Below are 24,414 nucleotides of genomic sequence, written 5' to 3' on the forward strand. Positions count from 1 at the left end.
TAAAATAACTGGGTTGTTTTTTTTGTTTGTTTGTTTTTTTAGGAAACTTGAAGAAATCCATCCAATTATATAATTTTTCAATAATGATAAATGTAATAAAATTCCATAATTCACTTTATTTCCTTCAACTCTTAAGATGTTTTCTTAGATAATAGCCACATAACTACAATGATCTATATGTAAAAAATATTATTTTTATTGAAAATCATTTTCTTCCTGCCTAAATTAAATTAGAGTGCAAAAGATTAGTTTTATAGGAAACACAAGATGGATTTTATCAGAATGGTTTCATCCTCCTAAACTTTATTTGGGACATCAAAGGAAAACAGAGAATGAAGATTTATCTATTTGTTTTCTTTGATCATGTGATTTTATAATGCTTTTTGATTCTTTTACATTCTTATTTCTCAATCCAGATTTCATTGTTTTCTATTAACTTTCTCAATCATTAATGTTAAAATAATAGTACTAATTGCAGTGTCTGTGAAAGTAAGCAATCTTTTAAAAGGGGGGCACCTTTTATAACACCTGGTCTGGAATGCTGGGTTAAGGAGAGTGGGCACTGACTATCCATAAAAAACATGGAGAATGTAAGAACTATGATTCTGGGGAATAAACAGAGAGAAAGCTTTAGTGTAGGCCTCTGAAGTGGAGCCTCTGTAAACTTCCCAGCCGATTTGAGAGGAGCAGGTGTATCTAGGTTCCATTTCTCCACCATATCTTTCCCTAAACAGACTCTGGCACTTAGAACATACTTTACAAATAATTTAGGGAGAAAGGAAGGGAGGGAGAGATGGGGGAAGGACAAAGAAAAAAGGAGTGTCTTCTTGGACCTGTGCTCAGATTTTACCTGTCCTCCCAGGGACCTTTGATGTAAATGGAGTTCGCCTATGCAAATCCTAGGGTGAGATTGTACTGTGTTTTAAAGAAGTTCCAAGTTGCTCAGAGCTGCTATCATCTAAGTCCATTCTGTAGAGGCATTAGTCCTTTAATTCGAAGGTGAGTTGTATCTTACAGAATTTGAGGTGAAAAGGAAAGCATTCGTCTGACAGCGGTATTCTACCATTCATAGTTTTGAAACTAGAGCATTTTGCTGACAAAGAGAAATGTATTTTTAAGCCTGAGTTCTTTAAAAAAAAAAAAAAAAAAAAAAAAACAACTTCCATCCTAGTCCCCTAGCTAGGCTATTTCTGCCAGCTCCCCGGCTATGAACACAACACATTCTTGCAATTCATCACTTTCCTTGGCTCAAGCCAGCCTCTAAGATGGTTGGCGGCATATGCTTCTCATTAGTTCTGCCTCTGCCTCACCTGGACTGATCAGACTTGTCTCTCCTGCCCGCTGCCTGTCTCCCTCTCCCCTCCTCCTCCCCCAACCCCAGACTCACACTCCTGCCAGTTTCTCTTACCAAGCAGTGCTGCCTGCTGGCATGGCAGGAGGCAAGCGAAGGAGAAGAAGGAAATAGTTCAGTTCTTTCGAAAGTAAATTCTGTGGTTTAACAGCCTTTCGTTCAGAAATAAGACCTAGGAAAACAGAAAGCCAAGGACAAAACCAAAAACAATAACAGAAATGGAAAAAAACAGCAGTTTGCTGACTGGGAGAAAAATAGAAAGGGGGGCAGCAAAAGGTTAAGAGGGAAAAATTCCCATCATTACATCACTTTGGCAGCCAAATTTTTCTTTAGGTCACCAGTTTCTGTCTAGATTTATCCTCTAGGCTCTACAAGGAAGTTTTACCCATTTGGAGGGTATTTTCTATTTAACTCAGTTATCTGAGTGACAAAATATTCCTTCCATTTGGTGAATTCTGTTCCCTCTGTGACTCAGTGCATAAATTAAGAATTAGATTGAATCAAAGAATTTTGGTTTAGCCCAAAAGACACTTTTCATTCACACTAATTTTTTTTCTTGTCTGCTTTTTTTGTGTGATAGCTTTTGATGAGCAATTTCAATCCTCAGGTTACTTCCCAAAGTAATCAAGAGGGAAAGTTTTCTCAATATATCTTTACAGGATAATTGAACATCTCTGACCTCAATTTATTCATACTGCAGGACTTAAGAGTACAGGTTTGTAGGCATCTTTTTTGAAACTGATTATTAATGGTACGAAAGGAATGTTGAAGGGTTAAAGGCCTTAATCTTTGATGAAATTATAGAAGAATCATAGAAATCTGAGGCTGGGAGGAACATCAGAGAGTCCCTAATCCACACCATTCATCTCACAGACAAGGAAACTGAGACTGAGAGGTGACCTCCCTACTGTCACACAGGGAGGAAGTGGTAGGACCAGAATTCACCCAGGGCTCCTCAGCCTCAGTCCTGTTCTCTTTCTATACTGTGTAAGCACTATACTCTCCCACAGGTCCTTTCGTGCCAACATCAGAGACAGAGTTCTGCAATCTGCACGTCTAAAGTGGCTTTTTGTTCTAGATCCAACAGTTAATATAGAACCTGATGAACAAAAATGATTTTGCCTAGTACTGGAGATCTGGGACATCCACAAGACCTAGGAAATCTCCAGATAGATTCAGGAAGACCTCTGAGCAAATTAGAAAAGATCTATATGCTCCCCATCTCCACCTGCCCACCTTGGATGCAAGGCTTGGTGAAATGCAGTCTGGATATCTTTCAGTCCTCACTTGCTCCCTCAACCAGGCATTCTTGTGTGGGCAAAACCTCCATGACTATATGCACAAAAGTCCTGTCCAGATGGTGTTCATGGATCAAGAGAATCACACCAAGTTCAGGCACACCCCTGATTCACAGAAAGGCATCCTGATGCTCTTGTCTGGAGCAAGAGACCTCCCATTATAGTGGATGAAGACAAACAAAAACAACTCATCTTCAGGGACTTAAATGACTTTTTCCCCCCTCAACACCTCATTTCCAAAAAGCTGAGCCAAATTCAGCTCTGAACAAAACTGTGCAATCAGACAACCTTGCCAACGGACCTTATTTTCTCTTTATTCATCCCTTTTCAGCAGCCAGATGCTTGTACATCCTCCCAGCTACCTGCACTGTTGCTTTGTCCTGGCTTGCAGTCACAATTCTTTCTAAGATGTTAGCTGATAATGGCCTCATGCATTCATTCCAAATATATTTATTGAAAACTCACTGTGTTCCAAGATTAAGATTTTTCCTTATGGTGTTTATATTTTAATAGGAATTCTCAGGCACAATGCCTGATATATAATATACACTCAATAACTATATGAAAAAGAGAGGAAAGGAGAGGAGGGGAGGCATTTTATACTCATAGAATGGTGGGATTCAGGCAGTAGACAGGGAAAGGAAAAGTTGGAGGCAAGGAACCTTTATAGCCACCTACATGTCACAAATGGATTGTGTGTGTTCTGTCCTGTCTTCTCCAAAATACATAGGACATCAATACAGCCATGTGAAAAGCTGCTGCAGGCACCTATAGTCTACCTCCAAAATGCTTCCAGACATGCCTCCCTCTTGACCAGCCAGATACCCCAGCACTTCTGAGACCCAAACTTTTTGGACCCCGTTCTGGTCCCACAGCTAGCTTTATGTTGTTTATCCAGCCCCTTGATTACCAACAGTCTTGGATTTCTACCTTAGCTGTAGCCTTCATGCTCCTGCAAGGTGTAATTTTGAGAATTTTCCTCTGGCTCCAGATACTTCACACTTGCCTTTCCTCCAAGGTCCCCAAGGCCCTAGCCCTTCATTCACGTGACTCACATAGATGATTACTTCTGTCTACTTATTTTAAGTCCATGATAGGGGAATTCCACATAGGTACTAAAAGCACTAGAGAATTCTTTCCATGAATGTCTCTAAGTCTTCTCTCAGTTTTCTTCCATTAGGATATTAACTATGTGTCTTTCTATTCCTTTCAACTGGGAGTTCCTAGAAAGTAAACACTCTGCCTTAGTCACTTCTGTAGCACCGTTATGGCTTAGTACAGTGCTTTGTACACAATAAATGCCCCTAAAATATATATATTTTTTGTAGTTGAACTATTCAACCAAGCATCCTATTGTACATTTAGTTTTTGTTTGTGTTTTAACCAGAGGAAATTAACAGGGGTTTCTTACCAATTTTGGTCTTGCTCCGATGGGAAAATTTTTATGTTAAATGCAAATTACTTTACCATCTGTGTGCAATGTAAGTTCTGGAATCCTTGCCCTTTATAGGGGGAGACCAGGTTTCCCACCAATGACCATTAAAGTACATTTGGCAGTCCTTGCAGTTCTTTCTTCGCAGCCCAGATGGCCAAGTTTTCTCCCCGTTTCCACTTGAGGACTTTTATAAGACTTCTTTATGTTGCTCCTTCTCTTGAAGTATTTTTCTGCTCCTGGACAGAGGGGTTGGGCCTTCTGGTTGGACTTCCCTGTCCATACTCTCTAGTATTATATTGATTCTTTCAGAGGAAGCAAGTTCTGCTAGTTAAAACCCAAATCCATTTGCTAATGTGTCTGATCTTTTGTGTTCCTGCTTGTAAAATGATATATCAGTTGTCGCTCTTTCCCTCCTTATGTCAATTTAAAAGTAAAGTATAATAAGTTCGCTGATCTAAGAAGAAGATGGAGTTCTTTGTGTGTTCTCCAGAGGACCCAGTCCAAAATTAAAGGCCGTACCTGGATTACAGGATGTTAAGAATTGGCTGGTAATGAGCATCATATTAGCAAGGGCTTGACTGAGCTTGGTAACATTGGCTAAATGAGGGGAATGGAGAAAAGGCTTCACAGAGAAGCCAGTCTGATTTAAAGACAAAATGGCAGGATGGGAGCCAGTGCTGAGGTACTTTGATTTTTAGCTGAAAAAGCTCTGGACTTTATACAGTAGAGAACCACACTGGCATTTTAAACAAGGGAGTACCATGGTCAGATATGGGTTTAAGAAAGGTGGTTCTGACCTCAGTGTGGAAGACCAGTGGGGATCCACAGTCAATTTAGGAGGCTGGTTCAGTAGTCCGTGAGAGAAAAGAGGAGGGTGCAGATCAAGGCAGACAATGGAAACTGGAAGGAGAAAAGGTAGATATGATAGGCATTTCAGAAAAACTACTTCATCTCCAACTACTACCTCCAACTACTTCATCTTCCTCGCTGTTTCTCACACATCAGACACACTCCTGACTCATGCGTGTTCCCACTGACTGAAATGCTCTTCCTCCATGTTACCGTGGCTCATCTCCTCAGATCCTTCAAGTCTTTGCTTGAGTATCACTTTCTTAATGAGCCTTTCCCTGACCAACCTATTTAAGAATCCATACCCTCACCAAAAGTCATGTGTCAGAATGTTTATAGCAGCAATGTTTACAACAGCCAACAACTAGAAAACACCCAAGTGCCCACCAACAGTTAAAAGGGTAAATCGTGGGGTAGTCACATACTGTCTGTAGACATTAGAATGAATGGTTGATCTACAACTACGTGCAACAACATGGATGGATCTCATAAGCATGATGCTGAAGAAAAAGCACTCTGATAAAATAAGGATAATGTGAAATTCCATTTACATGAAAGTAAAAAACAGTCAGCTCTGAACTCTGCTATTTGAAGTCAGAATAATGGTTTTCCTTGGCATGGTTAGTTACTGGATGAGCACAAAGGGGGGTGGACTACTGGTAATGCTCTGTTTTTTTGTTTTACATGCTGGTTACACAGGGCTTGCTCATTGTGTGAAAATTCATTTACATTAACGATCTGTAAACTCTTCTTTTTTTTTTTTTTTTGAACTCTTCTTTATGTATATTATACTTCAATAGAAAGTTTAGAAAATGCAATCCTTCCCCTGACACTACTCATATCCGTTTTTTATTTTTCCACTATACCTACCACCTTCTAGTATATGCTATAATTACGATGTTTATTATATTTTTTCCCTATTAGAAAGTAAGTTTCATGAATGCAGGGCTGTTTATGATTTTCTCACTGCTGAATCTATATCACCTTAAAGTGTATCTGGCACATAAAGGACAATAGAATGAATGAATGAACCATTGAATCAGAAAAACGTGAATAGTACAGACCAGTCTTAGAGATCCAAGTGGAACCCTGGTTTGGGGACCTGTGTTGCTTTGGCAGTTTCTCATTCCCATGTGCAGTGGATAGGCTGCTAGCCCCAGGTTGTGACAATCTCCTTTCCATGTCTGCCTCAAGACTGCTTCTCAAAGCTTCTTCTGGGTCTTTAAGCTTTTTTCTTATCCTAGACTATTTACCCATTTCACCCCATGTCAGAAACCTTCCCATCTTCAATGCCAGGCTCAAATGCCATCTTCTCCATAAAGCCTTTCTTAACAACCTCAACATAAATTCCTCTAGTTCCTCCTGTGGTACTCTTATGGAATCTTTTCATTCATTCATTCATTCAGCAAATATTTATTGAGCACCTATGAAATGCCAGGTACTGTTCTAAGTGCTGGAGATACAAGGCTAAACAAAAAAGACATGTCTTTTATGGGGCTATATTCTAGCAGGGTAGACAGATGATGTAATAAATGCTTATATAAGATTATTTTAGATGCTTTGAAAAATTAAGAAAGGTGCAGTGTTAGAGAGTGATGGTTGTGCTGCTTTAGATAAGTTATGGGGGGAAGACTTCTGTATATTGGCAACATTGGAGGAGAGACCCAGAGGAAGTAAGGACTTTGAGGATGAGCATTCCAGGCAGAAGAAATGGCAAGTGAAAATGCCCTGAAGTAAGAGCAAGCTTGTTATATGTGCCTTGTGTGTGAATTCCTCTGGATAAGACTTAGATTCTTAGCACACTGTTTTGGATGGAGAAAGTTCTGAGTGGGTGAATAACCAAACTGATTCAATAACCTAATTAAAACATTGAATTTATTTAAGATTTAATCATTTTTTAATCTACTATGCGTTTTTCCTTAGATCAGCGTTTCCTAAGATGTGTTCAATAGGATACATCCCAAAGTGAATTATGCAAACTCTAGTTAGACCTCACACACACAAAAATGGTTCTGTGCTCAAATAAGTATAAGGAACAATGAAGATATGTATACCAATATAGTAAAAGTGTTTCTAAGTGCCACAATAAAACAAACAAGCAAACAAAAAATGTCTCTAATTCATTATTTCCTAACTTCAACCCCCCTTTCCCATGGAACACACATTACTAATGCACAAGACAGTAAAATTCTATTGAATTCAATTTGGAATATGTTCCTCAGATTACTTCATTTTTATATAAAGTACATATTTATTAAATTCCTAATATTTACCTGACTCTGCTTCATAATTTTACATATAAAATATAGATACTAGAATATTACAAAACATGAACATGAATTTTCAACATTCTCTTTACTAAGTTAGTATAATACATATTTTCACAGACCCACCCTGCATAATTTGAATCCATATCTAGTGGTCTTCTTCACAGTGTTAACCAACTTGTCTCTTGGGACATTTTGTCACTGTCAGGATTAGAAGTTAAAATATCAAGAGGCAAGTTTGTAAGCCTTGAAATAAACAAATAGCAGTCAAGGAAGCAGAAAGAAGGCTCAGAATGCCCAGTGAGAACTTCTGGAGGGTAACATACACTCAGGCTCTGTGGATGAATTGCCTCTAAATGCAGCCCCCTCTGGGGAGAAAAGATCCAGATAATTGCCAGTTCTGACCTTCTGTGTATTTTAGGTCTCTTCTCCTTTGAATGTCCTCTGTGACTTAGCCTGCACTGTGTTACTAAGTGACAGCCTCAAAACTCAGAAGTTGTAATATCAATCTATGTTTCTTTCCTCCGGGATTCTTTCCCGTGGTCACCAGCCAGCTGCAGATACATGCTTCAGTAACAAGCCTAAATCTGCAAGCAGATATCAAATGCAAAGTAATGTTGTAGCTATCTGTATAACTATGTATGTGTTTTTCTCCAAAATTCACATATGTTTACCAGAGAGAGAGCAAGAGAGAACACCTGGACTTTTAGATAAGTTTATCCAAAGATCTTGTAGCCACCGGTGATTTTTAAAAGGAGAAAAGAGCATTTATTCTTTTTTTATTGTGGGTGTGTCATTTAGCTTTATAGGTTTAAAGGCAGCAGGGAAACTGCAAAGCAAGAGTTTTTTTCTGAGGCATTAGTTGCTGTGAAGAAAAATAAGCCAAAGTTTTGCTTGTGGGCAGAAACATCCCAGAATGCATCTGGTGATTGGGCAGAAAGCAAGTACTGGCAAGAGTCCAGGTGCATTGGCTCCCAGCTGTAGCTCAGGAACAACCTAGGCGGTGTTCTCAAACTCCGATTGAATTTCCAAGATGGATCAGTTTCAAAATGATCTGCTCAGCTTTCACTTATCTAAAACAGTGCTCCAAGTCTAGGATTACAATCCTCAGAACTGGGAATTGAGGAAAAAACCCTCTGGTGTTTGTGAATACCAAAATAGGTGTTTTACCTTGTTTAAACCGGCAGCAGCACACGTGGATGTTAGAAATGTACTGTCATTCCTGGAGAATTCAAGGCAGTAAAAATTATTTGGGGTTAACAATTTTCAGGGATTTTTTTATCATAGCATCTTGGCCCCAAAGTTATTTTTTACAATGGAACTTCTTGGTTGAATCTCTGGTTTTAAATCGTTATGGGATTCAACATATTCTTGAATCTTGTGATCTAATTTCCCTAATCCTTGGCCAAATAAGAAAGAAATCATGCTAAACCCAAGAATCACAATTTATCTCTGTTCCTCATCCTGTTGTGGGCTCCTAAAATCTTATCTTCTATACCTAGTGTTTTCTCACCACCTGTGGCAACTGTGACTGTGGTGGTGACCAGGCCAGAGCCAGGGGCTAAGTCAGGGATGGTTATTGAGTGTTCTTTACCATTATATTCCTGCACAAAGCAGTGCTAAAAGAGTTTAAGGTGAATGAGTGATCAACCATTCCTAGCTGTGAGAGGAAACAAAGCCCTTCAAAGTGAACTTGAAGTGCTGTTCTATCCCCACTTAAAACCTCAGACATACCATCTTTCTTCTATGGCCCTATACAGTAGTCAGAATTATCTTTGCCCCAGCTTTTTATGTTTGTCTAATTATATATGTCATTCCAGTGGGCTTAAGCCACTCATCAGAGGAGGGATTTTTCTATTTGTCACCTGCCTACTTTACTGTAGAACCACATGTGAAGCATCTCAAATAAGTAGCTACGTTTTCAACAAAATTCCATTTAGTTAAACCTAATGTTGTAGTAAAGTTTTAAAAAATTGCTGTACTCATTTATTATTTTATTCAGGTATTTCATTTTTTGAGGGTTTCATTGTGTGCCAGGCACACTTTCAGACATTTTTCACATTTAATCCCTATAGCCACACCGAGAAGTATATATTTCAATCCTTATTTCACAGATGTCAAGTCTACAGACCAAAGAAGTTATGTAATTTGCTCAAAGTCACATGGTTGGAGCCAGGACTAGAACCCAGGTCTTCTAATTCCAAGTTTATCTGTCTCCCTCTCATCTCTCTGTGTGGGGGGCAGTGTTGGGTTTCAGGGAAAAGAGATCTCCTCAACCTCTCTTGAATAAAAGATTTCCTGAATGGATATGGTAAATTCTTAGAGAATCCAATGTTGGGAGAATACTGAGTTTCTAGAAAAAGGAAAGTTGTAGCAGTCATTTTCTCTGTCTCTGTATTTCTCTCTTTCTGAAATCTCATGGTCTCTAGCTTAATTCTTCTCTGAGGTTTCCTTTACAAGGATCTTAGTTAGTTTTGTGCAGTGACTTCACCCTGCACAGGGCATCATTGGGTTACCATAAGGCTAGTTCTTATTCCACGTGACTTCACAGTTCCAGGAGCCAACACCAGACAGATTCAGTCTCCCTGTATTCCATAGAATACATACCCTTAAAAAGAAAAGAATTTGATTGACTTAGTCTGAGCAGATTGTTCCAAAAGAAGGTGTTATGAGAAAACAATGGCATGCCTAAAACATACAGTACTTTTTTTTTAGATATTTTATTTCAACTTTTAAAATCTGAATTACTTATGCTTGGCTTCAAATAGTTTCCTTCCAGTGTAGTTCTTTCTGTTTCTTTACCACATTCCCCCCACTGATAATGGTAAGTCTACTCTTTCTTGATCTATCTCACTCTAGCCTTCATTGCTTTCTTACAGGCTAGCACACAATTCCGAAATTCTAATCTTTTCTCTCTATGGTGGTAAAGCAAACTCTTTTCATTCTTTGGGAGTTAAAGTCCAACTCTACTTCCTCAAGGTAGCTTTCCAAATTATCCAGTGATGATACAAGTCTGTCCTTAATTCCACCCCTTTGCCTATGAGGGTGGTTAAAATAATTCAAAAAAGCAGAGGATTATTTTACTCCGTAAACTAAACTTCCCAGTCACTCCTGTATGTTTTCCCTTGTGACCCAGTGCATATATTGAAAGCCATGTGCTTAGAATGATTGGAGTCCAGGGCAAAAGTAACTGGCCCTATATGATCAAACCAGTAACTATGATTTCTATATGCTAACTAAACAAAATATGACCTTAAATTCATAATGAATAGTTTGAGTCCAATGCTGAGGATTGCCTCCCATTTTCTCCTTAGAAGATGCCTTTAAAATTTCTCATTATGCCTAAACTATTTTGAATGCTCGGTAAAGTATCAAAAATGATTTTGGCATAAGGAATTCCAGGCAGAACTTGAAGTTTCAAGACTTTTCTTATTATGTTTCTGCTTCCACAAAGTCTTTTCATGTCAAATAAGGAGGACGTTTACAGTAAACTGAGGGAATCACTTTTAATTAAATGGTTTAATAAATAACAAATGTTTTTATCAAAGTATTAAGACAAAGAAATCAGACTCAGATACAGACACAGACACACACACACACACACAGACACACACACACACACACACACACACACACACACCCCAAAGTGACCAACTGCCCTAGCTGGCCTGCTATGCTGTTTTAAAAGCAATAAAAGGATAGGGAGGCAGGGGTCAGATTCTGTGCTTCCTGGATCCAGTGTGTTATTCATCAGATGCAAAGATTATAAAACCCTGGCCTTACAAGTGATCATTATGTTGTTCTATATCCTTAAGAGACCCATTTCCCTCAGGCAACCTAAAATACTAGGATGTTTGGGATATTGAAATATTTAACTGTAATTATTACAATTAAAACCTTATAAAATGCTCTAATAAAATAGATGCAATGCTTCCACTTAGTCTGGTTTAAGAAAAATAGTTATAAGTAACATTGCTGTTTCCCAAAAGAGAGTAAAATTCAAGGATTGGCCAACAGTAGAGGGTAGGGGATTAGAATAATAGGGAAGAAAAGATTTGCCTTAAAATCCTTTGTAAAGTGTTTTTTTATTTTCATGCTTAACAAATGAAGCCTTCATCATCTTTGCTTCTGGGATCAGTTTCAAGCCTAAGAAACACAACTGGAAACCTGCCGTGCTGCAGCCCATCCCCTGTTAGTAATTCTAACTGGATCCAAATTGAGTATCTCCATTCCAAGAGCTTTCTGAATAAAAGCTCATGATAAGAGATGAAACCCAGCCAACACAACCTGGAGGGCTGCATATTTACCCTCTGTCACCAGGTTTTCCAAGAAGTGGCACAGGATACACTCTCTTCCTCTTCAATGAGTTCTCTCACCAGACCACAACTCTACCCCCAATAGTCAGTTTCTCCACCCATGCATCATCTGTAACAAAAATAATTATAATTAAATCCCCTGGAATCCATTAATTTAATATTTATTCAAAAAAATTTCTTGAGCATTTACAATGTATCAAGCCCAGTGCAAGATTATGTATGCACAATCCCTGTCTTCAGGGAACCCAAAGTCTTTGAAGGACTCAGACTTGAAGCGATTACATAAGCTTAGATTAATTTATTCATTAAACATTTACATTGACATAGCACCTCTGTCAGGTATTTTAATAGGCAATGTGGTGGATACAAGTCGGGCATGGTTCTTTATTGTCTGAATCTTACAATCTGAAGAACATAAGACGTGAAGAAAGAGCTATACTATAAGGTACTATATGGTAGGAGTTGTAGAAGTGGTAGTAGATATAATTGTCCCCAGGGCAGATAATAGTTTGGAACCCACTTGGATACAAGGTAGAGCTAAGCAGTGCCAGAAAAAGGAATCTGAATGAATTATAAGCAGCCATTTTAGGAGGTTGTACTGGAATGTTCCTTGCCATTTTCAAAAAAGTCTTTAAACAGCATGTATTAATTTTTTGTTTTTAGAAGTAAAATAAGCTTGTAGACAATTTTGAGAAGGAGTTCACCTACTTTAAAAATTAAGTTATGATTTACATACTATAAAGTTTACCTTTTGTGTGTATAGTTGCCCAAGTTTTAACAAATATATAGACATGTAACTACAATAACAATCTATTAATAGAACATTCTCGTCACCCTAATAAATTCCCCTGTGTCCCTTTATAATCAGCTTCTTCCCCCTTCTTCAGTCTTGGCAACCACTCATCTGTCTTCTTTCCCTATAGTATTGTTGTATAGTATTTTGTATACATGGAATCTGACAGCATGCAGCCTTTTGCATCTGGCTTCTCTCATTTAGCTTAGTGCATTTGAGATTCATCCATGTGGTTTTCTATATCAGCAGTTCAATTCTTCTTAGTGCTGAGCAATATTACATTGTATGAATGTATTACAATTTGTTTATCCATTCACCTGATGAGGGACATTTTGGTTGTTTCCAATTTGATGTTTCTGGGAACATAAGCTTTTATCATTTCACTTGGGCAAATACCTAGGAGTGGGATTGTTGGGTCATATGTTTAAGTGTATATTTAACTTTATAAGAATATGCCAAACTGTTTTCCAAAGTGGCTGCACCATTTTACTTTCCTGCCTGCAGTGTTCGAGTATTCCAGTTGGTCCACATTCTTGCCAGGACTTGATCCCAGACATTCTTAATTTGAGGAAATATAAGATAGTGGGCTCACTTTGAGGTATAGAGATAACATCTCCCCATCTTGGCCCACTAGTGTGTGAAGATCTAGGTAATTTAGTCCATAAATCAAGCAAGTAAAATTCATTAAACACTTTGCCTGTACTGAAAGCATGCCATACACTGAGAAGCATAAAACTGTATCTCTTTAGCCAGTGAATCTTTATTGTACATTTTCCCAAGCTATATTCTGAGAAAAACTCTAAGAACTGTTTTGTTTATCAAATATGTTAAGTAATCCTCCTTTCTGGAAAATAGCAAAACGCCTTAGCATATCTATGACTCTGAGATGTGCTGCAAGTAAAGAAACTAGTTTAGTTTGTTTTTCTCTTTAGCATAGTTTAGAAAACATTAATTTATAGTTTCATTGAAGAGAACACACAGCCCAGACTCACATACACACAACTGGTAAGGGGATAATAACACTTATAGGTTCTTATGAGGATTCAGTGAAATGAAATATGTAAAAGCCTGGTATGCAGTAGATGTTCAATAAATATACATTAAATTTGAAAAAAGAAAGAAGAAACATTACAAAGTGTAATGTAGGAGAAAAATCCAATAATAATTGCAGCAATTTGTTGAGGACTTATTCATACCAGGCCCTGTGCTATGTTATTTACATCTCACCTTGCTTAATCTTTACAGTAACCCTAGGAAATGTAGGTGCTACTGTTGTCCCCAGCTCATGTAAAAAGCAAGGGTCAGACCCAGAATTCAGACCCAGATTTGGATGATTTTTATCCAAATGCTAATCTTTCCTCTCCCAATTCAAGGAGTGCTGTAGTAGTTCAGAAGAAGAAAAGAGAGGATGTGTGAATCTTTGTTCAATCCCTATGATGACAAGGATTGGAGTCGTTGTCACTCACATTGAGATCTATAGGGCTGTTGGCACCATTGCCATTGGGGTCTTGATGTATCCATGGTTCTCAGCTTTGTATTAGCACTCTGGAGGCGGTGAAATTGTCCCTGTACATTATTCTGCCTGCTTGGCTGACTTTAAGTGGAGTCCTGGTACTTCTGTCCAGCCATCCTCTGGAACTGGGCTGCTGTGGAGCACCAGTAAAACCTGAATGATCTCCTCTAGCTACAGAGCTTTTGAGTTTTGAGCTGTTTTTCCAGGAGTGTTGATGGAAATTCAGCTGTAATTCTGTGTGTGGATATGACGTGATGTAGAGAAGTAATTGTCATTCCCATTTGGATGGGCATTTGTCACAGAAGCATTTATTAAATATTCCATTTTTTCCTCTTGGATTTATAATGCCCTTACCATGATATACACTTTTTCTTATATTTGTAACTCTATTTCTGGACTCCTATTCTATTCTATTCTATTCTATTCTATTCTATTCTATTCTATTCTATTCTTTTCCACTGATCTATTCATTTCTTCCATAGCCAATTTACATTGTTTGAATTACAATGGTTTATAAGTCATTGCATACCTAGTAGAATAATTCCCCCATCTTATCTTCCTTTTTCTTTAGAAATATACTTGCTTTTTTTGAACTTGTACCATTTGATATGAATTTTAGAGTAAGTCTGTAAAAAAAAATTAGCAGCAGAACACTTTTTCCAAAAATATGTTGTGGTCTGGCAACATAAAAAATTAAAATAAATACTCTACTTGACATGAGATGGGGGTCTAGGGATGTGACCTTTAAACTCATTTTTCAGCCCCTGAAATCTGTCATTCCCCAAGCTCCACCACTAAACTTCTGAAGCTCTACTGAACATAGAAAGTCAGAGCTTTAAGCCAGTGAATGACTAATGGTGGGAGTTTCCAGCCACAGAGAGAACAGGATCAGGGAAGAAGATGGGAGGGCAGATATGGGTGTTAACACGGTCCATTTTTGGAGAATTTTTCCCTAGTACCATCCTTGACCTATGTTCAACAATTGGAAAACTACATTATGTAAGCAATCCTCTATAAAGTTTGTTCACAGGAAAGCATAGATTTGCCATCATTAATTATGACTCATTTTAAAAACTGGAGAAACTGGTCTCCTACATAGGTAAATAATTCCTCTGAAATGGCAAACAGCTAGAAACCTGGATATTGTCTTTGGAAAACAGACCAGTAGAATTCTTACAGTGTAAAAATCTCTTAGATCGCAGTCCATCCCTATCAGGGGAATATTACTGCACAAACAAGATGAGCAGCAGTTAAAAGGTAATTTCCTGAAATAGTCTCATGTGGAACAAATTGAAAATCCACAGTCCTTCAACAAAGATTTTTTTTTTATTGCTTTATCTTTAAAGAATTGTTTCACTCTTCACTTCCCTAGCAGATGTTGCAAATTTTAGAAACAGTCAAGGATCTTTGGACTGAAATGAAAAATTGATCCACTTAAAAATGTAAAATTCAGTTCAAAATGTTTAAAATATAATAAGTGGGGCCTGGAAAGAGTATACCTCTGACTTTCAGGATTTCCTTTCTGTGTTATTCAGATGCCATAAATGTGGCAAAGAGCAACACTGCCCTGAATATGACAAATAACATTTTTATAACTTTTTCTTTTTAACAAAATTGCCCAGGTGTTGGAAATGTATGAAAATAGGATGCTACTATTGATAAGATCTGGCAAATTATTATGTGTTTAAAGAAGTGCCGGGTGTACAGTAAACAATGCAGCAATTCTATACATATGTCACATTTTACTCTGAACACATAATTCAGAACACATAATTATTTCTTTATTCCAACTTTGTCCATTCTGACTCTATTGCCTAGATATCAGACTTTGCTGAATATTTTTCTTTTCTGGAAGAAAAAACTTATCAAGTACATACTCATTCATTCATTTATTCTTTCTACAAATATTTACTGAATGCCTATTATGTGCCAGATACTTTGCTGACCACTGAGGATATAGGAGTAAAAAGGTAGTCATAGACTATCATGGAGTTTAATATTTAAAGAGAATGATAGACAAGTAAGTGGCGGAAAGCACAGTGAGTGTTATGATCAGAGGCATTTAGGAGCCACTATCAGGGGACCTAACCTAACCATGGGGTGGGGAAGACCTCCTAGAGGAAGTGGTGTTTAAACTAAACTTTGAAAAATGAGGAGATAGCCAGGTGTAGAAAAGAGGAAAATATGGTAAAATGTTTATATGAGAGAAAGAGGAGTCCTTCAACAGAGAGAATAGCATACACAGAGGTGCTGTGGCAGGTGGGGGAGTGCATGTTTTGAGGAAGCAGATATATGAATAAAAATATTATTCTTTAAAACTTTCAAGATTCAGAGCAAAGTATCTAATACTCAACATTTGTACTCAATCTGTGGGAAAGTTTCCCCTAAATTTGGCCAAATAATAAATAGAGTTGGAGACAAACAGAGTTGGAGACAACTAGACATTATTGTGACCTTGTTTGTATATCAGTCCGTTCATACAAAATGAAGAACGGTGGATAAGAATGTACCATGTTCCTCTCACCTCAGCGTCTCTTATTCCCAGCCCTCCTCAAGACTCAGGATATCACCTGCTCTGGAAGTATTCCTTCCTGGATCCTTCCTCCCCAGATCTGAGCTAGATGCCCCTCTTCTGCTGGTCCCACACACCAGTTCTTATCTTCGTTAGATCACTTTTCACACTGTGTTTATTTTCCAGATTATTCCTGTGCTCTACTCTGAGTTCCTTAAGGTCGGAGACAAAAATGAGAGAATGAGGAAGAGGGGGCTTTGGAGTCAGAGAGTCCTAAGTTGGAATCATAGTTCAGCCACCTACTACTCTAGCCTTGAGAACTTACTTAACTACGCTGACACTCAGCTTCGTCATCTGTAAAACTGGGATAACAATAGCATATACTTCTTTGAGTTGTTTTGAGTATTAGAGAATAATGTATGTGAAGTGCTTAGCAGAGTGCCTAGATTAATTCCACCCTGTAAAAATTTGCTGAATGAGTGAGCAAATGAATGAATGAATGAGAAAATATGAGGTTTGTTCACAGGATTGTTTGTTCAGAGCTCTGTTTAGACTGTAGCCAGTTCAGTGATCAAAGTCCCATCAGCTCAATCCTGGGCATTGTTACCTTAGCCAGAAATTCCAAAGGCACAAGTATCCCCTTACACAGATACTGATGGAAACAGCAAAAAGAGACCAGCTGCTCACTTTAGCCCACATAAGTTCCGAACCCAGATTTTCGGTTTCTTGTGCTTCCTGCAGGTAGAAGAGTGAGCTTCCTACAATGTTGCCCATTCATTTGTTCATTTATTTATCCAGTCATGAAACATTTATTAAGTACCTACTATGTGCCAGGGACTGTGATAGGTGTTAGTGATATTGTGGAGATCTGATGAGATGTTTTATTTGTTCTCCAGGATACTAAACAAATGCACTATATATAATACCTTTTTTTTTTTTCTCATGGCCACCCTGGTTCCATCTCAGCCCTGCCTCATGCTGTATCTATTATACTCCTACATCATCCCTTTTCTTCCTCTCCCTCTTCCAGATATAAATATAAAGGTATTCTTACATATCCTGCTCAATTTTAGTGATGTGTGCAGATGCCAAAAGGAATACTTGTGATCATCGTTAAAATGAAGCTCTGTAGACGAGGTTACATAGAGAATAGGAGAAGACTGAGAGCTCCTTGTTTTGCCTGCGTGCTGTTCGCTGTGTGAATCACCCCTGAAGGAAGGGAGGGTTGGGTCTGTCACCCGTGCATCACCTCACCACATTTGAAGTTGATACTCATAGTGATGTAGCTAAGAGGATGAGAGACTGATCAAATGGTGGCCAAGAATCCAAGTCAAACTTAACTATCGTTTCCCTTGGGTGTTTCCTATGACTTCAGCTTATAGAGGACATTGATATTTTAGGGTTGTCTCATGAGCCTATCTTATGCTTTTACTCAAAATGAGAACCCAATTATCCTTTCATTCAGCAAGCATTTATTGAGGGGCAGCATGTGCACTGCTGACTAAGCTATGATTCGTCTTCTTAGGACATTCTTAGTGTAATGGGAGAGGAGGAGACTGACAAACGAACAAATCATAACAGTGCAGCCAAGACGGTGGTTAAAACCAGTTAATTACTTGTTTGCAGCCTAACTACGGCTAGTTACTCAACCTCTCTGAGCCTCAGTTTTCTCATTTATAAAATGGGCATAACAACAGCATTACCTTAGAAAAACTCTTGTTGAAAATGAAAGTGTTCAGGGAAATCAACTATATACAATGCTTTTTATTATGTCTGGAACATTGTAATCCCCCAATAAATGTTATTTGGGGGTTGTTTGTTCTTTGTTTTATGGTGGTTATTATCAGAGGCTATAACCGAGCCTTGAACAGAGTGCTAGGGAAACACTGAGAGGATATGACCAGCTTGACACAGGCAAAGGCTTCACAAGGTAGCATCAGAGCTGGGTATTGAGGGCTGAGAAAGAGGCAAGCAGAAAGAGAAGCAGAGGAAGGGCATTCTAGGCCTCCAGAATAACACAGGGTCATGAAAATACTGGGACAATTCAGAGACCTATTCAGGGGAGTTCTGTAAGGTAAATGGGTAAGAGCCAAAAATAGTCCTCAGACACAGGGCTGGGGAGACAGAGCTCTCATAGAAAATGGTTGGAAATTTACTCTGTAGTCACAGGAAGTTTTGTCATTATTCCTTTTAGCTCTACCTACCACCAACCTACTCAACAGACAGACATGGATTTTAGCAACATCCAGATGTATGTCTGCACACTTACAAGGTGTAAAAAGTAGTGTGGAAAAGAAGAGAAATTCAGTGATAATAATAGCTTACATTTATTTGGAACTTAAATACAAAGAGCTTTCATACACAATATCTTTTTTAAGCCTTACGATATCCCTGTGATTTGGCATTACTGAGATCTCGCCAGTTCATTGAGAGGGAAACTGAGGCACAGAGAGGTTAAGCAACTTTTACAAAATCTCACAATTAGGACATAATGGAGTCTTCTTACTTCAAGGCCCAGGCACTTTGCAGAAATAATCTCTACTATCACAACTCTTTCATTGTCAACCTAAATTTTTATTTTTTCCTGAGAGAAAAATCCTTAATCATCTATTAAAAAACAAAATCTTCCCCTCACTGGTTTGCTTCTCTAAAATACTGCTGAAATCTCCTTTAACCAGCATTTCCTAGCCTTTGCCTCAGCTATTTTGTGCCTCTGCTACCTAGACTTTGCATCTTTATGACCATCTTATATCTTCACTTTCTCCAGTCCTGGAGAAAGAGAGATTGCAGTTTAATTAATCTGTCACTTTATTACAGGAGTTATTCATTTTAAAGGTGATTCCAGCATTATTTAGAAAAACTGCCCTCTTCTTCACTACCTCTTGATAGAGGTACCTTGTCTTAAAACTTGACTTTTTCCCCATCTTCCCTATTTTCTTACCTTCTGCCTGGCTCAGAGTTTCTCAGCCATGTTCTGTTTGCTCTAAGCCTGAAAGTGTTTGAGATGTGAATGACTTATATAGGAAAAAACCATCAGGTGGGAAAGCTTTGTGATGGATGAATGGCCACCCCTCGTGTCTTCAGGACCTCTTGTGAGAACTTATGGAGTCTGTCTGCTTTTCCCTGATAGCCCCAAAGATCCCGGTCCCACAGATGGGACATCCCACATAGCAGTGTGGTCCTGCTGCACTTCATAACATGATCCCACATTCCACATCGGTCTTCTACTAGCTGGGTGGTCCAAGCTCCATTCTGGGGAGCCTTGCCAACTGCTCATGCCTGGCTACTGGGCAGCTTGTAACGCTTCGACATGTGTGGGAACTGTGCTGGAAAGGCAGGGAGGTAAGGCTGGGCTCAACAAGTGGGGGATTAGGAATTAATACTCACATAAGGGAATGGAGGTCCTGCAGAGGCCTCAAGACTACCCGGCAACAAAATATGCAAACAGTGACTCCATCACACAGCAACTGTGCCTTCTGTGGCTTATACCCATGTACTTCCACCCATCTCGACTGCAGATCAGGAGGGGAAGCAATGTGGTTGGACTTCCCTGATCCATGAGTGTGAGAAATTTCAGTCAATAGCATAATTAGCAGAGTGTCCTGCCAGAGATAGTACATTCTGGCCTGCCCTTTGCAGAGGTGCTCCATCCTATTCTAATTGGCTTTCCAGGACTTCATGTTCCTGAAGTCTTTTCCTCACTGAGTCTTGCTCAGTTCTACCCATCCCCAGCCTCAGGAAGCCCCTGCATTCCTCGCCTTCTTCAGACACAGTGTCTTTAGCAACCCTTTTCTATGATATGAAAATTGCCTGGTTTTGTTTAAACACAGAGATGCCATCATCACTCGTTTTTAAGGTTAAGCCTAATACCTACTGGCCTAGTCCATCTGTCCATCTGTTCCAAACTTCCTCATTGCCATAACACTACCTTATGTTAACAAAGCCCTTTAGAGTAGGCCGGGTGCTTCCTCAAACATACTTTTATCTAATCCATTCCATAGAAACCTCAGTTAGCCTCATTATGGGCCACATTGGACACATATTATTAGCCTCATTTTAAACCTGAGCAAATAGGCTCAGAGAGGTAACTGATCTGTCTGAGGTCACACAGCTAATAAGTGGGAAAGACAGCACTCAAACCCATGGTTTTTGGTTGTTTTTTTTTTTTTTTACTAAGTCTAGTGCTGTTACCTGTGCAGATATGGAAGGGAACAGACAGACAGGGACGGTGAGGGCAGATTAAATCCAACAACAGTCACATATGCTATGGAGCCCAGTGACCCTTTTCAAATCAGTTCCCCAGCGTCCTTTTCTACCCTCCCCACCAGGCGAAAGACTAATCCTTCTAAAGACCCTCTGCTCTCTGTTTGTACCTTAATCCCCAAGATCCCATCTGTTATGTCTCTGGACACAAATACACATGGCCCATTTAACTGCAGTGATTCAGGGCAGAATGAGAAAGGCAGGAAACTAGGACAAAATTCCCTGATTATAACAGCACAGGCATTGGGGTTTCAGGACACGTTCAGGACAGGGGCTAGCAATGGAGATCATTGTGGCAGGCAGAACACAGCAGCAGATAACAAGGGGGGATATAGTTACGTGATTAGCAAAATGAAATTCAACACATTTTTTTCATGGTGCCCTGACACATGGATGGATCACATGGATGAAGAAACAGGAATAGTGAGAGATCCAGGCAGGCAGACAGGGTCCCAGCCTTAGGCAAGGCAGTTCCTTCCATCCTAGACTGCCTGGCCTACAGAGATCAGAACTTAGTCACAGACATGTGACTGGGATCCTCCAACCTGAACCAGGTACAAGATGTGAACTGGTTTCAGGAACAAAGGCAAAACTTTGTTTTCAGAATCACAGACTTGGTTCAGGGCCACACTTGAAGCCCAACTTCAAAGGGAAGAAGAATGCGAGACCTGGGAACAGGCAGGACCTGGCATCCCTCAGTTTTTGGCATTACCCTCATAATCTGTATTAATTGGAATAGGCGAGGTTATGCAACAGTAACAAATAACATCAAAATCTCAACAGCTAATCACAAAGTTTTATATCTTATGCTGTATGTCCACAGTAAGACAGGGGGTTCTGCTCATCACAGTCATTCATGGGCTAAGAGAGAGGGAGCAACCACCACCCTGATCGTTGCCAAGTGCTGTACTAGAGAGAAAAGAGGGTCCTCACGTGTTTCACATTAACAATGAAATTCTTAGCTAGAGAGTGGCACACATTGCTTCAGCACACAACTTGTTGGTCAGCGCTAATCACAAGTCCCAGCCACCCACAAGAAGGCCAGGAAGTGCAGTCCTGACACTGGCCCAGGAGGAAGAGAGCTGCAAACCTTCAGTGAGTAGCCCACAATGAGGCTTTTAGGTAGTGGGCTCAGGATGGATTATCTTCAACCTTAGCTTGGAAACTAAAGCCATCAGTTACAGAAATATGAAAAACATAGATTTTCCATTCATTTAACAAATATTTATTGGGTGCTGCTGTGTGTGAAGCCATGCTGATGGCTGTGGATACAATGGTGACCAGATACAGTCCTTCCTTCAAAGAGCTCTCAGTCTAATGGAGAAGAGAACAAACCTACACAGTGTGAGAAGAGCTTTAATAAAGAGAAGCCCAAGGTCCTGTGGAAGCACATATGAGAGTTGACTGATCTAGACTGAGAGGTAAGGAGATGAGTTTGAGGAAAGCTTCCATATTTACATATAACTCTGCTCATAAACACACACACACACACACACACACACACACACACACACACACGCACGCACGCATGCATGCACACCACAAAAGAAAATGGGAGTGAAATAATAATTCCTAGCACCAGAGTCTATCTCCTATATCCCTCTATCCATTTAGCTAGTTGTTCCTTCTCTTTCGAAACCAAACTTCAAAGAGGAGAGTTTCTGGTTTTATCCACCAAAGTATAACTCTAGACTTCGGGTGACTTGAAGGTAAATCAATTTGAAAGGGAGTAACAGCCTCTCTCTCTCTCTCTCATTCTGACAAATATTTTCTCCCTTTAACTTTGCCACCTAGACCTAAAATTCCTGTTCCATTCATTTCTCTGGTTAATGTGTAAAATATACTTTTGAAACTGCAAACAATATCCAAAAGCAGGCATGCAGTAAATCCCTACCACCATAGTTCACGATAGTTCATCTATTTGGCTTGAGTCACCTAGCATCTCATCACTCAAGTGCAGACTGAGGACCAGCAGCATTGGAATCACATGGGAGCCTCTTACAAATTCAGAAACTCAGTGCCTCAGCCACTCCCTCACCCAACACCTATTGAATGAGCCTTTTCTACAAGATCCCAAAGTGATGTATATGCACATTAAAGTTTGAAAAGTCCGGACCTAACTGAGAACAAGAGAAATTGGCTATAAGATAGGCCATTTTTTGTCATCAAAAAGACCTTTATAAATTTGAGTCATGCAGTCGTAATGGGGAAAGCAAGTGTTGGTTAGATTTCAGGAGCAGGCAGAAGAAGCAGATTACAGAATCCTGGGCAGAATAGAGGTACTTAAGAAAAATGAGAATCTGGTGAAGGAAGGAGAAAGGGAGACAGCAGGAAAGGGAGTTTTGAAGGCACATTTTGCCTTTTACACTCTTTTGCTTGGAGATGGTCTTGGGAACCGATGTTGTCTTTGTTGGAGTTTAGAAGTGAAGTACGGATCCAGGAGAATCCTCCTCAGTTGCTCTTTCTTTTCTCCCTACTAAATCTATGTGTGCAAAGTTGTTCCATCTCCATACATTTCCCTTCTTTGTACCTCCAACATTGGTCATGTTGAAAGGGTGGATCTGTTGAGTAGAAAGCTCTCCACAGCCTCATGAAATTGCATTTAACCACTGAATAACATAAACTCCAGAACCAGGAGACTCCCAGGGACAACCAAAGTCTGCACTTTTGAGTCAGGGTTATAGAGGAAAACTTATAATCTAGCAACTGGATTTTTTTTATTCAATACAAGTTTCACTTAAAATGGACTGCAATATATAATCATATCCTTCCAATATTAGGGTCTTCTAAATTTGCCCTGTTCCCCTAGCTAGACTGTTTCTAATAACGTGCCAATCCACTATTCACTGAAAGGTGTCTAGTTCTACGTGTACAATAATATTGTTATTATTATTATTAGCCTTTGGCTGCTGAAGTAGCTGCACTGGGCTATTTAAGTTTATTTTTATAGGACTCAGAAAGTTGGGTTACCTTAGCACAAATAAAATCTGATATGCCAGGAGTTATATCTGAAGTGAATGGATGGCTAATTCTTACCATAACATTTTTCCATAATGTGGCTCTAACTACTTTATTCAAAACTTGTCTGTGATTTTTCGAGTGCATTCAGCAGGCACTTCCACCCAGAAGACCCAATGTTGAAACCAATAGCTTCCTGCTGCAAGATATGAGAGACCAAACTCTATAGACACCACATTCAAAATTATTGCTGTGATCAGGATGATAGCCAAAGACTATCATTGGCACTATTACAACTGAGCTAGCCATACTTATTAGTAACATTATCTGCTATAGAAGCAAACATCTATGAATAGAAACCAATACACTAAACTGTATCTGTTCTAACAGATAAAATAAAGGTAAGCTTCTATTACTAAGGCATTCACCAGTCTTACTTTAAATTGTTCTCATAAGCATACAAACATCTCTTATCTTAAAAACAAACAAAGCATACAAAAAACTTCAACATTTTATTTTGCTATGTGTTCATTTCTCTGTTTTTCTTTTAATCACTATTCCTGAAAAAGTTCTCCAAAAATCCTAATCCCCCACTTTCTTCTCATTCTGCCTTAAACCCATTCCAATCATGTTTTTATATCTAGATTTCCAATGAAACATCTCTTGTCAAAATTATTAGTGACAGCCACATTGTCAATTCTGGTGGTCAATTCTCAGCTCTCATCTCACTTGACCCATCAGCAACACTGAATCCCGTTACTCACTCTTTTCTCCTTGACGCACTTTCTTTGCTTGACCTTCAGGACACTACTCTTTGACGATTTGCATTCTCCCTTGCTGGTTTCTTCTGCACCTCCCC

General features: G+C 39.1%; 1 protein-coding gene across 1 annotated transcript in view; it reads left to right on the forward strand.

The window, feature by feature from the left end:
• MAML2 (mastermind like transcriptional coactivator 2) overlaps positions 1 to 24,414 on the forward strand; it is a 325,642-nt gene that overhangs the window by 268,359 nt on the left and 32,869 nt on the right. The gene's annotated exons all lie outside the window — the stretch shown is intronic.

Source organism: Cynocephalus volans, chromosome 4, assembly GCF_027409185.1.
Source record: "Cynocephalus volans isolate mCynVol1 chromosome 4, mCynVol1.pri, whole genome shotgun sequence".
Classification (NCBI taxonomy): Eukaryota; Metazoa; Chordata; class Mammalia; order Dermoptera; family Cynocephalidae; genus Cynocephalus; species Cynocephalus volans.